We start from the raw sequence: 15,575 nt of genomic DNA, 5'->3' as shown, positions 1-15,575 counted from the left end.
AATTTTTTGTATTTTTAGTAGAGACGGGGTTTCACGGTGTTAGCCAGGATGGTCTCAATCTCCTGACCTCGTGATCTGTACTATATTCTTATAAATAGGAAAATTATCCCTTCCAAGCCAGTTGCTTGCATCCTGAGAAATGTAGAGCTCTTTATGCTAGCATAAAATGGTGCATTAGTAAACCGAAATTATCCAGCATCAACTAATATGATAGTTGGACTTGCAATCCAGGAAGCACATTTGATGAAGTGTTAACTGTCTAAACAACAGTGAGGCACAGGTAAGTATGGGATTCCTAAATGTGCTTCAGCAATATTTTTGAAATTTTGCATTATTTAACACTGGAAATAATCTTATCTAATTCTTCATCTTTTTGCATACTCTTGTGGTTAAAGTGATAATAAAATTTCCTAACTGCATGAGCAATTGGTTTAATGCAATTGGTTTAAAGCAAGTTAACAGCTTCTAGAAGACTGTGGCTTTCCCTCAAAGGAGTCTTTGTGAAATTTACAAGAAAGCTAAGAATCAGCTACTTGCTTCCATAATTTAGAGAGGCATTGACAGTCTCTTTAAACTTTATTTAAACATGCAGTGAATAATCAGAATAGAAATGACCAGAGGTATTTTTTTCCTCCGTCATGTAAGCGACCGAAATGTGTCTTTCCATCTTTTTTTATCTTCACCCCCAATTCACACACATTTATATGATGGGTCAAAATATTTTAACATATGTGCAAATACGTGTGTGTGTTCTTAACCTTTTTTTTTTTTTTTTTTTTTTTTTTGCTGACCTAAGAGATTCTAACTCTGTCTACCAATCTGGCAAGTCTTCTTTCCTTCACCCTCTGTGAATAGTTCTGCTTTTTGCCACCTGGGTTCTTCTGAGCTTTGCAGAATAAGGAAAAAAGTGACAGGTGCAGGACAAATAGTATGAAAGACTGGAATGGAGGAAAGAAAGATGGAAAAGAAGAGGGGTCTGTGTATAAACTTCACAGTGTTCGTGAAATAAAAGTAAAGACATAGAGTTATTCTGAAATTACTCTTTGGTAGCTGGATTGTGTAATTGTGAGCAGTCAGTCTTAGAGTTTAATAATGTCATAGACTTAAACCGTTATAACTCTTTAGAGAGTCCTCTCTAAATTAGACCCATACTTCTCAACTATTGAAAACCCATGGATTAACACAAAAATTTTATGACCACCCACTTTCAGGGATTCTGACATGGCCCTTGAGGGCGTAGTTGAAAGTCACTGAGGAATCTATGTTTTCTCACCAGCCAAGGCAATTTTGTCAAATTTACTTTCTGTAGATTGTATTATAAAAATCAATAGAATGCCTCTTAGATGTATATAGGTGTCTTATAACATATTGAATAGTATATGACCTGTCATGCAAAATGTGGATGTCTTCCTGCCTTTGTTACTTTAAATGGAGAATCCTGCTCCAAATCTGAAGTGAGTATTGTAGAGAGGATCCTAGCCAACCACCTGCAAGTTAAAGAGTAAAGTAAGTAAAGTACTCTCAGCTGTAAAATGGAGCTGTTTGGATTTGGGAGCATTAAGCAGGAGAGGTGAAAAGTAAAGACAATACTGGAAGGAAATGGCTGACTATTGAGACAAGAATTAGAGATAACTCTGATTGGGTAGGTCTCACTGAGTGAAGTAAGCTTTGCCAGCAGCTATCCCCAACACCAAAGGACTGTGGGATTCGCAGAAGTTTAGTAGCTCTAGCTTCTGGTATGCAGAAGAATTCCTCAAAAGTCTGTGTGCACCACATCCAAATGTCAAGTTGCTTCTTTCTACATATATTTGAATCACATACCTTATTCTTACGACAAATATTCTGAAGAATTAATTATTTCATTTTCCTTTTTCTTTTGAGATGGAGTCTCACTCTGTCACCCAGGCTGGAGTACAGTGGCACAATCTCGGCTCACTGCAACCTTCGCCTGCCGGATTCAAGCAGTTCTCCTGCCTCAGCCTCCTGAGTAGCTGGTATTACAGGCACATGCCACCATGCCCGGCTAATTTTTGTATTTTTAGTAGAGACAGGGTTTCACCATGTTGGTCAGGCTTGTCTTGAGCTCCTGACTTTGTGTTCTGCCCGCCTCGGTCTCCCAAAGTGCTGGGATTACAGCTGTGAGCCACCGCACCTGGCATTGTTTCATTTTTCATAGCTAGCTAAATAATGCTGTTCTATGATAAGATCTTTCTAAAACTTTACGTGTCACTATAAAAGGCACATCTTGAATTGAAAAATTTGAGAGATAGAGTCTTCATTTTTTTTCCATCCTATGTATTCTCTCAGCAGTTTGGTTCAAAGCATATTTGTTAGGAGTCAATGCTGCACTTGCTGCTAGAGATATGGTAATGAATAGTACCCTTGCCCTGGCATGTAAAAATACTTTTAATGTGTAAATAACATATTTTTTTTCCACAGTTAACTTTTCTGTTAGTTAAATTAGGAAAATTTTTACATTGTCTCACGAATATCCAGTCTCTCAACTCAGCACTAGAGGGGGCAACACTGCAGAAGAAAAGCTATGAAAATGTGAGCTTCACTATTATTATAGCAATATTGAAAATCACAAAATTTCAGAAAAAAAAATATGGTTGAAAGGTGGTAGAATGTCTAACAGTGTGTGGAGGTGAGTGGCTAACCTGTCAGTAAAGCACCTTTTAAGTGAAGTTAGGGAAAACTGGAGATACAGCTTTGGAGAAAAGTCTTTTTGAGAGATTTTTTTCCAAGAATAGGGCTTGTAATCTACATTAAACAGTATCTAGGAGACTAGGAGACTAGGAGATATCGCTCTCAAAGACTTTACTGCCAATATTTATTGACAAGTGCCACCAATAAGCAATGATAAGACAAGAATAAGTGGGTAGAAACATTTTTGGCCACAAGCAATACAATTTTGACCTGGGCAATGACCAGACCCTTGAAAACACAGTACTTTTAGAATGAATAACTATATAATGCACAGGACATGCTGTGTTATTTTCTGATAAGAACTTTTTGAAAAATTCAAAAAATTTTGAATGGAAGACAAAGAATTATGCAAAAATTTCAGTACTGAAGACAGAATTATAACTACCGTGTCCTAAGTGCTTGTCCTTGGCTTTAAATATATTGTTATGTACACTTTATTATGACCCTAATGAGGTAGGTAGTTCCAACTGTATTTCTCATATTGGAAAATAGGCTTAATATAAGCCAAGTGTTATAGAAATAATTACTGGATCATCACATTATAATATATTTATGTAATATATAATACTGAAAATAAGTAACATTAACATTCATATTGGTAGTCAGGAATGTGATTGGGATTGATACAAAATATGGCTAAATTTATTATTTGATTTAATATAAAGACCTAAAAATGTGTATTATCTAAGAAAAATTTGTAGCTTTTGGCTTTTGACATTTAGTAGAAATATTAATCATTCAGAAGTAAACTATATATCTTATTACCAAAATAAAAGGCTTAGGTCATATTGTTCTTGAATTTTAAAAGTGATGGTTTAAATCTTAACATACTTGAGCTAATACATAGAAGTGCTTATTATCAGAAGTCACTTAAACCCTATAAAGTCCCTGTAATTCCTTATACTGATTCAAGTGGTGTTGATATCACTTTCTTTGCAAGGTTTTATGTCATGAGTGTATTGATGTGGATAATGGGATGTGATGTACCAACTTAGATTCTTTCCAACTCCCTGGTGTTATTGCTTTTGTGTAGGACTTGCTAAACTAATAGCTGAGAACAAAATGCACTGGGAGTTCACCTTTTAATATGAACAATGTCTGCTATTCCCCACTCGTGTAGTATGAGATACCCACCATTGAGTTCATAAAATGGTGGATTCTCACAGCACCCTGAAGGGTAAAAATTGTCACTTCCTTTTTTTTTTTTTTTTTTTTTGAGACAGAGTCTTGCGATCACTTTCTTGAGAACACAATTTCTAAAGCATATAACTTCTCCCCCAACCCCTAGATTGAAGGAGGCACTAGATTTATATATTTTAAAATATGAAGGGTTCTAAAAATTGGAGAATGCCACTGACTTTTCATCTGGAGACTTGTGAAGGCAGAAACCCCACTGCCAAGGAGATCCTCTGATGCCAGAAGCCAGCAGAGCATGAGAGTATCACAGTGTTCCTATGAAGATGAGAGCTGAGGGCCACTATATCCCAGTTCCCAGAGTTCGTGGAGGCTAGTCCTCAAGATTCCACACAAGAGAGCCAAGAGTTGGACAGAGGGACAGGAGCCGCTCAGATTGCTCAGGAGAATGTACACAGAGGAAGGTGTGTGCACCACTGATGAGGGGTCAGGGGGAGATGAATGTTGATTAGAAAATTCCATATGCCACCTACATGGAGACCTCATATCCCTAGAGACAACTGACAGACTGAATCTGATTGAGAACACAGACTCCCATCCCTTTGAAAGCACCTACTATGACTTTTGTCTTTTTTTTTTTTTTTTTTTTTTTTGAGACAGAGTCTCGCTCTGTCTCCCAGGCTGGAGCGCAATGGCATGATCTCGGCTCACTGCAACCTCCGCCTCCCAGGTTCAAGCTATTCTCCTGTCTCAGCCTCCCTAGCAGCTGGGATTACAGGTGCGTGCCATCACGCCTGGCTAATTTTTTGTACTTTAGTAGAGACAGGGTTTCACCATGTTGCCCAGGCTGGTCTCGAACTCCTGAGCTCAGGCAATCCACCTGCCTCGGCCTCCCAAAGTGCTAGGATTACACGTGTGAGCCACCGCACTCGGCGACTTTTGTCTTTCACCAGGACCTTCCATTCCAGGGGTCAGACCAGGGATGGCATCAGCGGCAGAAGCTTGTGAGGAGGAACAGGATTGGAGGTAGACAGAGAAAATCAGTGAGGCGGAGGAGGACAGCATGGGAAGATGACCTAAATCTGCAGAGTACATGTTTCCATAAGATTAGGTGACAAAACTCAGTGGGTGGGATGGAATTCAGGAAGGACGGAAGCAGTGGGGAGCAAGGGTTAAGAGCACAGGTTGTGGAGCTGAACTACCACATTTTGAATCCTGCTTACTCCATGTACTAGCTATGGGACTCAGAGCAACTCATTGTCCCTGCACAGAGAGTTTTTGAGAGAATTAAATGGTTTAGAATAGTGTCTTGAATATAAGAGCCATGCAATCCATGTGAGATCTGATGTCAATGGTGATGGTGGCACAAGTGGGCACACTGAAAGTAAACTTGACACCAGTTATGGGAAAATACATTCTAAGTTTGTACATAACTGAGTTCCAGTGCTTGATCTACATCTATTTCAGTGTTCCAATAAAGCACCATGTAAAGTTGATTATTAATGAAATGTCCTTTATCAACTGTGTAGTGTTTGCAGTTATATGTTAACTAAAACTGAGCTTATAAAAATAATTACAACCAAAGAGTTGTTGTTTTCAAACCAAATAGAAACATTCTTTACTTTTGAAATTAAATCCCCAAAGAAGATTTAAATTTCCCATCTTGTATTGAATCAAATGGCCATCATGTGCACTGTTATTTGTAAGATGAAATGTCCACTCTTTTTGCATAGCAACCAGACTATTTGCATCTGGTCCCTGCCTGCCCATCTAACCTCTCATTCTAATGCCACAGTATCCATTCTCTTGAGTTTACACAGGATCTTTGTTCTGTTTGGTGACACACACACACACACACCTTTGCTTCAGGCAAATGTTTTCCTCAAATATAATTGAGGAGACACCTTCCATGAATCCCTTATTCATGCGTTCATTCTTTCACCTAATAGCTCTTGAACACATAATTGTTTTAGGTATCATTCCATGCCCTCAGAGTAAAGTGACAAGATAGACAAGGTCTCTTCTCTCAAAGATGTGGCACACTAGTGCAAAGAAACATAATAAATAGGAAAACAGGAAAATAAGTAACATTGACATTGATATTGGTGGTCAGGGAAGACCTTAGTGAGTGAAAATTCGCCAGCTGCTAGAACATACATTCCATAATTACAGATATTTTTGTTTATTCTGTTCACTGCTATATCCCTACTGTCAGGAACATCACTGATTTTCAGTAAACACTTTTTTGATGCAAATGTGAATGCAACAAAGAAGTTTGGGATGAATGCAAAAACAGAGCAGAGTGCTCCAGGCAGAGAAAAGAGCAAGTGCAAAGGTCTTAAATAGGTGGAAGGAGGTTGGCATGTTTGAGGAAAAGAAAGAGAAGAGGAGAGACAGAGGAAGAGTAGAAGGAAGTGGGGTTAGACAGAGAGACAGGACTTGGCATGAAGGACTCTAGGAAGCCACTGCGCACAGGGGGAAACTTGCACGTACTTTCCTCATAAGTTATCATGTTGTGCTATAATTTCTTGATCTACCCTATTGAGTGTGTTTTTTTCACTTTGTTATTATTATTTGCTTTTTATTTTTTTTGTAAGCCGGTTTCATTGGGTTTATATTTTTTTCACTCCTGATTTTGATGTTTAGATAACCCATTTTTAATATTTCCTCATCTGTAATATATGAACATACGCTATAAAATTCATCTAAGGATTGCTTTAACTTTATTCTGTGTTTTGATGTGTAATGTTTTTGTAAAACATAAAGTATGTTTTTATCATAATTAAGATTTCTTCTTTGAGGCTGGGCACGGTGGCTCACACCTGTAATCTCAGCACTTTAAGAGGTCAAGGTGGGAGGATCACTTGAGCCCAGGAGTTTGAGACCAGCCTAAGCAACATAGAAAGACCGTGTCTCTACAAAAAAAAACTTAAAAATTAGCCAGGTGTGGTGGTACACCTGTAGTCCTAGCTACTTGGGGGACTGAAGCAGGAGGATCACTTGAGCCCAGGAGTTCAAAGTGGCAGTGAACTATGATCACATCAGTGCACTCCAGGCTGGGTGACAGAGTGAGATTCAGACTCTAGGGAAAAAAAAAAAAAAAGATTCCTTTGACAAAGTTTTAAAAGTGTACTTTTAAATCTCCAAGTATATGGACTCTTAATTACCTTGGTTTAATTTTTAATTTTGTTATGGTAAGAAAATGTGCTTCTGCAAGATATATAAATTCTGTGGCACTTGTTAAGATTTGCTTTGTAGCCTAATATGAAGTCAATTTTTATACAGTCATGCTTTACTTAACAATAGAGATACATTCTGAGAAATTCATCCTTAGGTGATTTTCTAATTGTGTGAACATCATAGAGTGATCTTCCACAAACCTAGATAGTGTAGCGTCCTACACACCTAAGCTATATGTATAGTCTATTTCTCCTAGGCTACAAATCTGTACAGCATATTATTATACTGAATACTGTAGGTAATTGTAACACAATGGTAAGTACTAATGTATGTAAACATATCTAAAATAGAAAAAGTACAGTAAAAATACCGTGTAAAAGATAAAAAATGGTAGACCTGTATAGGGCACTTACCATGAATGGAGATTACAGGACTGGGGTTGCTCTGGGTGAGTCAGTGAGTAATGAGTGAATGTGAAAGCCTAGGACATTATTGCATACTACTTGCAGACTTTATAAACACTGTACATTTAGGCTGTACTAAATTTAGTTTTTAAATTGTTTCTTCAATAGTAAACTAATCTTAGCTGACTTTTTTACTTTTATAAACTTTTCAATCTTTGTTTAACTTTTTGACTCTTTTGCAATGATACTTAAAACACATTGTATAGCTATACAAAACTATTTTCTTTCTTTATACCTTTAAAAGCTTTTTCTATTTTAAATTTTTTATTTTTACTTTTAAAACTTTTTGGCTAAAACCTAAGACAAAAACACACACATTAGCCTAGGCCTACACAGCGTCAGGAGCATCAATATCACTGTCTGCCACCTCCACATCGTGCCCCACTGGAAGACCCACTGGAAGGTCTTTAGGAGCAATAACACGCATGTCATCTTCTACGATAACAATGCCTGATTCTGGAATAAGAAGGAAGTTCTGAAGGAATTGCCTAAGGATATTTTACATTTAGCTTTTTTTTTTTTAATAAGAAGTACACTTTGAAGTAACTATGAAAAGTATAGTAAATATATAAACCAGCAATAGTCATTTATTATCACTATCAACTACAATGTACTGTACATAATTGTATGTGCTATACTTTTATAGGACTGGCAGTGCAGCAGGTTTACACCAGTATCACCACAAACAGGTGAGTAATGCCTTGTGTTATGTTGTTACAATGGCTACAATGTCACAAGGTGTCACTAGGTGATAGTAATTTTTCAGCTGTATTATAATCTTATGAAACCACCTTCAAATATGCAATCTGTCATTGACCAAAATGTTGTTATGTGGAGTATGACTGTATATATTCTTTGTGTCCTTCAAATAATATTTCTTTATGTGCAATATAGAAATCAAGTATGTGAACTGTTGTTCAAATCACCTCTTGACTCATTTTTTATCTGTTCTATCAATCACTGAAGGAACTGTTCTAGAGTTTATAATCATGATTGTAGACTTGTCACTTTCTCCTGGTAATTGTGTCAGTTTTTGCTTTTCATATTATTGTAATTTATATATTGTCAGGTGCATCTACAGATTTATAATTAACATATTTTTCTAATGAATTGCTCCTTTTATCATGGTGTGACAACCCTGTTTACAAATAACAATGCTTCCTCTCACCCAACTGCCTATTTTGTCGCTGCCACTATCACCTGATTAGCTGGCCCACACATATCATTCTGTTTTTCTACTTCCTGTATTTTACTTTGTGTCCTTTCTTCTCTCTCCCTATTGGATAAATGATGATTTTTCAAAATCTCCTTTTATTATAATTGTATGGTGAGAATGTCAGAGGCGTCTAAACCAGAGTGACCCCATCTTGAATAAAGGCTGGAGAAAGCAAGACCTGCTGGGTTACTTTCCCAGAAAGTTAGGCAGTCTTGATCACAAGATGCTTCTGGTTGAAGAAACAAGTTAATGGAAAAAGGCACTCTCAGTTTAAAATAAGTTTTGCTCTGCCCGGAGCAGTGGCTCACGCCTGTAATCCCAGCACTTCGGGAGGCCGAGGTGGGTGGATCGCGAGGTCAGGAGATAGAGACCATCGTGGCTAACATGGTGAAATCCTGTCTCTACTAAAAATATAAAAAATTACCCGGGCATGGTGGTGGGTGCCTGTAGTCCCAGCTACTTGGGAGGCTGAGGCAGGAGAATGGCATCAACCTGGGAGGTTCATGCCTTGCAGTGAGCTGAGATCGCGCCACTGCACTCCAGCCTGGGCGACAGAGCTAGGCTCTGTCTCAAAAAAATAAATAAATAAAAAATAAGTTTTGCTCTAAAGATAATAGTACTCTCATAAATTCTTTCTGAAATTAATAATTACAAAAGAGAAAATAATATTAACAGTCTGTCACAAGCTAATCACAAGCCTTTATAATAAAGTACACTGTTCTTATCTTTAATATCCCATATAAGCAAGAGTTTCATTTGAGGTAGGGGCATTCCTCCTCTTGCTTTCTGAGGACACTCTACTCTGTATTGGAGTGGTTTCTAATAAGCTATTTTAACTTTATTGTACACTGTGACTCACCCTGAATTCTTTCCTGTATAAAATCCAAGCACGTGCCCTTGGGATCTAGGACAAGGCCTCCTTTCCAGTAGTAAGAATACCTTAAGTCGTTATGCTTCAAGTAGATAAATCTGTAATGTTCATCTATTATGTGCAGAGGATAAAGATAAGTGGTATCTTTCCTCTCCTCTCAGACAACATCTAATTGGTAGAATGCATTAGCTCTCATCTCTGCACTCTACTCACAGGTCATTGCTTCTAAATTTAATCTTGCTTTTAAGCACCCGTGTTTCCAAATTAACCATGTTTGTTATGGGGATTGTTATTTTTTTAGAGTTGATGCTAATTTAGTTGAGCCCACATATGTTACCCATTGTTGGTTTATTCCACCTTGTTTCTTGCTTCTCAATTCTTCCTTCTGAGGTCAATTTCTTTCTTCAGTGAAAATTTATTATATTATGAAATCTCACAGTTATCATCTGAAAATGTCTTTATTTTATCCTCCCTGAGTAATATTTTAGTTAATTTACCGTATGTTGAAAGTTATTTTTCCCTTCGAAGACATTATCTTGCCATCTTCTGGTCTCTGTTGTTACTATTGATAATATATTCCTAGTAGTTTAATTCTTGTTTCTTTTTTTTTTTTTTGAGAAAAGTCAAGAACTTATTTTATTTTAAAATAAACATTGAAGATCCCCCATTTCCCACCACCCTACAAAACTTCTGAATGTGGAATGTTCAACAGCCTATCCATTTTGGTAGGTTACAAAACCAGCAAAAACTCCAGTTGTCTAATGATGAATGTTTGAGAATAGTTTTGTTTTTAAATAGCTGAGCACCTACTGGAATAATTCCTGGGCTAAATGCTGAAAATAAAATTTAATTTCTGCACAGAAAATACCATTCACTTAGTAGCCTTTGCTTAAAGGTGGGATTAATTCTCCATGAAGTCAGAATGAGACAATAAGCAGCATTAAGTTCATAGGCACACAGAACTAGTGCTCAGACTGCTAGCACAAATTCCAACAGAGTACATAAGGCTAAGTCACTACTCAAGTGTCCATTTCCATCAAATTTAGAGACTCTCCCTATGCATCTAAGGGAAGGAATTATCACTTTGAATATAAATGTCTCCAGGAGAAACGGAGAATTCAGTTAAGGTTAAATTAGACAAAAGATAGTAAGTGCGAGTACTAGAGAAATGTTGCTGGAGATAACCATAAAATTTGTGACACTAACGTGGCATGGGTGAATCACATAAGCTGCTAGCTGTTGAACACCAGTGTTTTTGCTAATTCTTGTTTCTTTACAGGTTATCTGTCTTTCCAGTTGCTTTCAAGATGTTTTCTCTACTTTTGTGTTGTGCAATCTTTCTTTCATGTGGATTTAATTTTTATTTACTCTACTTAGGAATTGTATGTTTGCTTGTATTTCATAATTTCTGTAAACTCCTTATACATATTGCCTCAGAGAGTCCCTTTCCATTTCTTTCTTCTCTCTTCTTAGGAACTACTGTTAGATCTATGTCAAACCTTATCATTATATCCCTGTATATATTAAACTCTCTGTCAAACTTTCCATTTTTGGTTCTCTCCATCTGTATCCTGGATAATTTATACATTTTGTCAAGTTATTTTTCTACTACATGAAGTTCTTGGTTGCATTAATACATCTTATTGTTTCTACAGACTGTCTTAGATGAATTTTTTCCCTCGTACATATTGCAATTATTTTCTTGAGTTTATCTTTAGAGGTGCTTGTTTATTTTCCTGTGGGAATCCCACAGCAATGTGTTGGGTCCTGGTCCTTTGAAGCAGACATGTGAGATGAGGATTCAGAGATAGTTTCTATTAAGGAGGTTCTCTAGAGGAAACTGGCAAGAGAGTGGAGGAAGACTGAACAGAGATGTGGAGGAAGCCAAGCAAGGGTATGAGCTCAGGCAAAATCGCACAGAAAGTGATGTCAGGCTTAACCTGCAGGGGACTCTGGTAAGTTATGCCTTAGAATTATGAAAACAGAGGCAAGGGAGCTGCTGAAAAACTTAGGGTGGGGGATGTGTCTTGGAGGGCAGTCCTCTGGAAAAGGAGACTCAGTAGACGCTGGCTGTTGGATGGGAAAGCACACCATAAGGGAGTCCCCTATCCCGCCCCCCAAAATAGTGAAAATGGGCCCAGGGGATCTGGGTGAAGCATTGGACATTGACATTATCCACAACAATGACTCCCAAGGGCAATTTTGCATTCGATTCTGCCAGGCACTGAAGAATGTAACTGGCTAAGAATCAACATTGATGTTTGTTTTCTCAGCTTGGGGATTCTCGGATACCATGTGGGTTTCTATTCTTAACCTGTGAAAAGTGCAGGCCAAAGGAGCTGATTTCTTATTTACGATTTGTTTTCACCAAACAAATGAAGCCAAGTAGAAGCCAAGGCAAGCTTGAAGGTTAGGTCCCTGAGCTGCTAAGCCATTTTTTTCCTTCCTAGCTTCTCTTTATATTGAGGATACAGCTCTTCTGGGAAAGGCCATTAAGCAAAGTTTCAGTTCCCAACCCTAATCCCCCGTCCTATGCAAGGGTTAAAATCCAACCCAGGTATTAGCTAATTTAATTATCCCTCCTCCTCCCTCTGTATCACCCCCTAGGGCTATCCTAGTATAAACTCTATACTTAGAACCCTTTGATTCTGATATCTAGCTATTTCTTTTTCTTTTGAGGGAGCTCAGCTATGCATCAACCTCTTCTGTAAATCCAGATTTTCCAGGAGTTCATAGTGTGAATGATTTTTCACGTAAGCTTTTCTTCTACATTATGGAAATCCAGAGTCCTAATAAACTTTTGCCTGTTCATTATGAGAATATAAGCACCTTGAGGGTAGGTACTATGTGTTTGGCTCTCCATAACTTGGACCATGTAAATTGTAAACCTTTGATGAAGATTTGTCAAACAAATGACTGAGTGTCTAAGAAAATATCTTCCTTGAAGAAACAAACATTATTTTGTTAATAGTCCATATGTGAGACCACAAAAATTTAAATATAGATATGTGAAAGAATAGTGCCAGGTACATATTTGTAATAGTGGCTTAATTTCTTGTACAGAATAAGAACTCAGTGATCATTATTATTTCTCAGTCACTAGTTATAAAATGAGTTGAAAGTAAAAATGTCTTGATACTTTACTATACACATTTATTGCTAATATGTTCACTTTCTCATAAACTCCTTAGTCATCAATGTTATTTTAAACAATCTCATGGAGTGCCTGTATTTTTCAGAACCTACACTGTTGTAGTAATAGCCCCATTTCAGAAATTTTGGTCTAAAACCTGAAATACCTTTTATTCCTTTGCTCTCGTATCTCACGTTCCAATGAGACATGAGATTCTGATGTAGAGAGGGTGAAAAAAAGGATCTCATTATTTTGATGCTAATGATATGCAGACACTTCTTGATTACAGTGTGTATCACTGACTATAGCAAAATCAATGGAGCTTCAATGACATCAACTCTCATTTCCCAAAGCATGTTATTCTACTTTAATGAGTTCTCCCCTTTAGTCTCTTATCTCTACCCTTATTGTCATTACTCTGGTCCATGAAAACGAAGCAACAATCTCATAGCTGTGAGATGTCTCTACCTTGAGTAGGTCTCTATTCCAGCATCCAATCTGCAGGTCACAGTCAACTTAATCTATCTAAAAAACAGTTTTAATTATGTATTTTTCCTGTTTAGAAATCTTCAATTTTTTTTCCATTTCCTCATGAAATAATGAATTCTTTAATCTGTCAACTAACGTTTTCCTTGATTGCAATGTAACCTATTTCCTTTCTTTCTTTTTTTTTTTCTCTTCAGATCCTCCCTGAACTCTGGTCAAACTGAATCTGTCACTATTTTGATTCGACTACAGATTCTTTACCTTTGCTTATGTTAGTTTTTTTGTCTTGAATGCTCTTAACCAAATGTTTCAGTTATACTCAGTTTTGTAATGGTGGGCGCTCAATAAATATGTGTGATATCAGTTGTTTCTTGAATTAAGTGCAAACCCTTAACTGCATATGATCCTTAGCTCAATTTGCCTAGCATTTAAATAATGAAATCATTGAAGCTCCTATGGTTTTGCTATATTCAGTGATAGTCACTATAACCAAAGAGTGTGAAATGCCTTTAACTCCAAAAAAACGAACTCCTTTTTTCATGCTTTCTACATTAGAAAAAGCTCAGGAAACTATGAATCCATGACTGTACGTGTTTGCACACTATTCTGCTTACAGACTTCAGACTGTGTCTGTGAAAGGGCTCTTCTTACTGTTATTTTGGTTTTCTGCTTACTTAGTCCTTCAACTTTGGATCTTTTGTCTTTCTTTCAAATGAGGGTTTTTTTTGTGGGAGGGTCTTCAAATTCAAACTGGAAGTAAGATTCTTATCCTTCTAGTCTTGGTTTGGACCCTGGCAGTCTTGATTGAACGCTAAATGGCCCCGATTGTTGAGTTCAGTGATGGAGGAACACTGGAGAGAGGGTGTAGAGAACACTGTGAGATTAAAGAGTTCTGAGAATGGAAGTGGAGAAAAGTTGATATCCTCAAGAAAGATAAACAGGAAGAACATATCACCACTATAGCCAGAGGATGAGGTGAACACATTTGTATGCTCTATGGCCTACAAATGTATTTTATTTTGGTAGTATGAGAGGAATTGGCAAGGGAAGTCTCTCTTTTACACTCTTTTTTCCTGAAAAATAATATATGATTTCTAGAATAACTGAACAACTGAAACACAGCTTTCCTTGGTTTTCATTTTATTCCAAAGAAGTTGGAAATTCCTATTTGCAGAGTGAATGACTGAAAAGAATAATGTCTTGAATTCCGATTTTTTTTTCTGTACTGCTATCCTAAAAGTACTGACACAATTTTGCCCCTTCTAATGGCTAGCGAAAATTACCATTGTCCTACCTGGTAACAGCCCATATAAAGCCGTGCGAGAAGAAAGTAGGCTTTGTGCAAGAAAAACTTTTTTTTTTTTTTTTTTTTTTGAGACGGAGTCTTGCTCTGTCACCCAGGCTGGAGTGCAGCGGTGCAATCTCGGCTCACTGCAAGCTCCGCCTCCCGGGTTCACGCCATTCTCCTGCCTCAGCCTCTCCGAGTAGCTGGGACTACAGGCGCCCGCCACCACGCCCGGCTAATCTTTTTTTGTATTTTTTAGTAGAGACGGGGTTTCACCGTGGTCTCGATCTCCTGACTTCGTGATCCGCCCGCCTCGGCCTCCCAAAGTGCTGGGATTACAAGCGTGAGCCACCGCGCCTGGCCAAGAAAAACTTTTAACAAATCATTCAAATGCAAACTGCAGGACCAATACTGACCTCTTCAAGCTATAGTTCCAAAATACAAAGCATGATTTTGACTTTCTTAAACGTAACTTGCTGGACTGAAAATATTCTAGGGTGGTATTAGTGTAACACATAACAAAATCAAATAGAGAGAAGCCTCGAGACTATTTATAAGGAGTGTTGCATGTTGATTCTGCCCAGTTGGGAAACAGACTTACAGCAATAATGGCCACGTGGGGCCCACCTTCCTGCCAGGAAGAGTTCTTTAACGCTTTATAAAGACAGGAAAAGGATTTGTTGAGAATAACTCTATTTACACTGCCAGTGATAATTGTAGTCAGTGTCTTATAGAGATAGTTATGATTATGCTATATAAAAAGTATCAGCTATTCAGTTAATTTCTGATATTAATTTCCCATTCCTCAGAAATCAGAGAAAACTCTTAGGCAAATGTAGCAGGTATCTCAGCTTGCCCTTAGGTGAAGCCATGACCATCCTAGGATATAAGAATATCTGCATAAACCTGAAATACTAGAGGGCCAACACAACAGTCTGTTTTTCCACTAAGAAAGAACTCATTCTATAAAAAAAGGAGAAAGTGGAAATACAGAAACTTGGAGAAGTCCAATACGTTACTGTCAATAGATGATCAATTAGACCAGCCATTCTCAATCTGAGAGCAAGAAAGCTGCAACAAAAAAGTAAGTAAAATCT

At 37.5% G+C, this 15,575-nt stretch overlaps 1 protein-coding gene across 1 annotated transcript in view; it reads left to right on the top strand.

Moving 5' to 3' along the window:
- Window positions 1–15,575, top strand: part of ABCC9 (ATP binding cassette subfamily C member 9) — a 229,938-nt gene that overhangs the window by 26,691 nt on the left and 187,672 nt on the right. The window contains exons 4-5 of the mRNA XM_058443111.1: window positions 2,440–2,550; window positions 8,134–8,176. The gene's annotated coding sequence lies outside the window, so the exon portion shown is untranslated. The remainder of the gene's footprint in view (window positions 1–2,439; window positions 2,551–8,133; window positions 8,177–15,575) is intronic.

Source organism: Hylobates moloch, unplaced genomic scaffold (genome assembly GCF_009828535.3).
Source record: "Hylobates moloch isolate HMO894 unplaced genomic scaffold, HMol_V3 SCAFFOLD_8, whole genome shotgun sequence".
In the NCBI taxonomy this organism is placed as follows: Eukaryota; Metazoa; Chordata; class Mammalia; order Primates; family Hylobatidae; genus Hylobates; species Hylobates moloch.
This window is presented reverse-complemented; position numbering and strand designations above follow the sequence as displayed.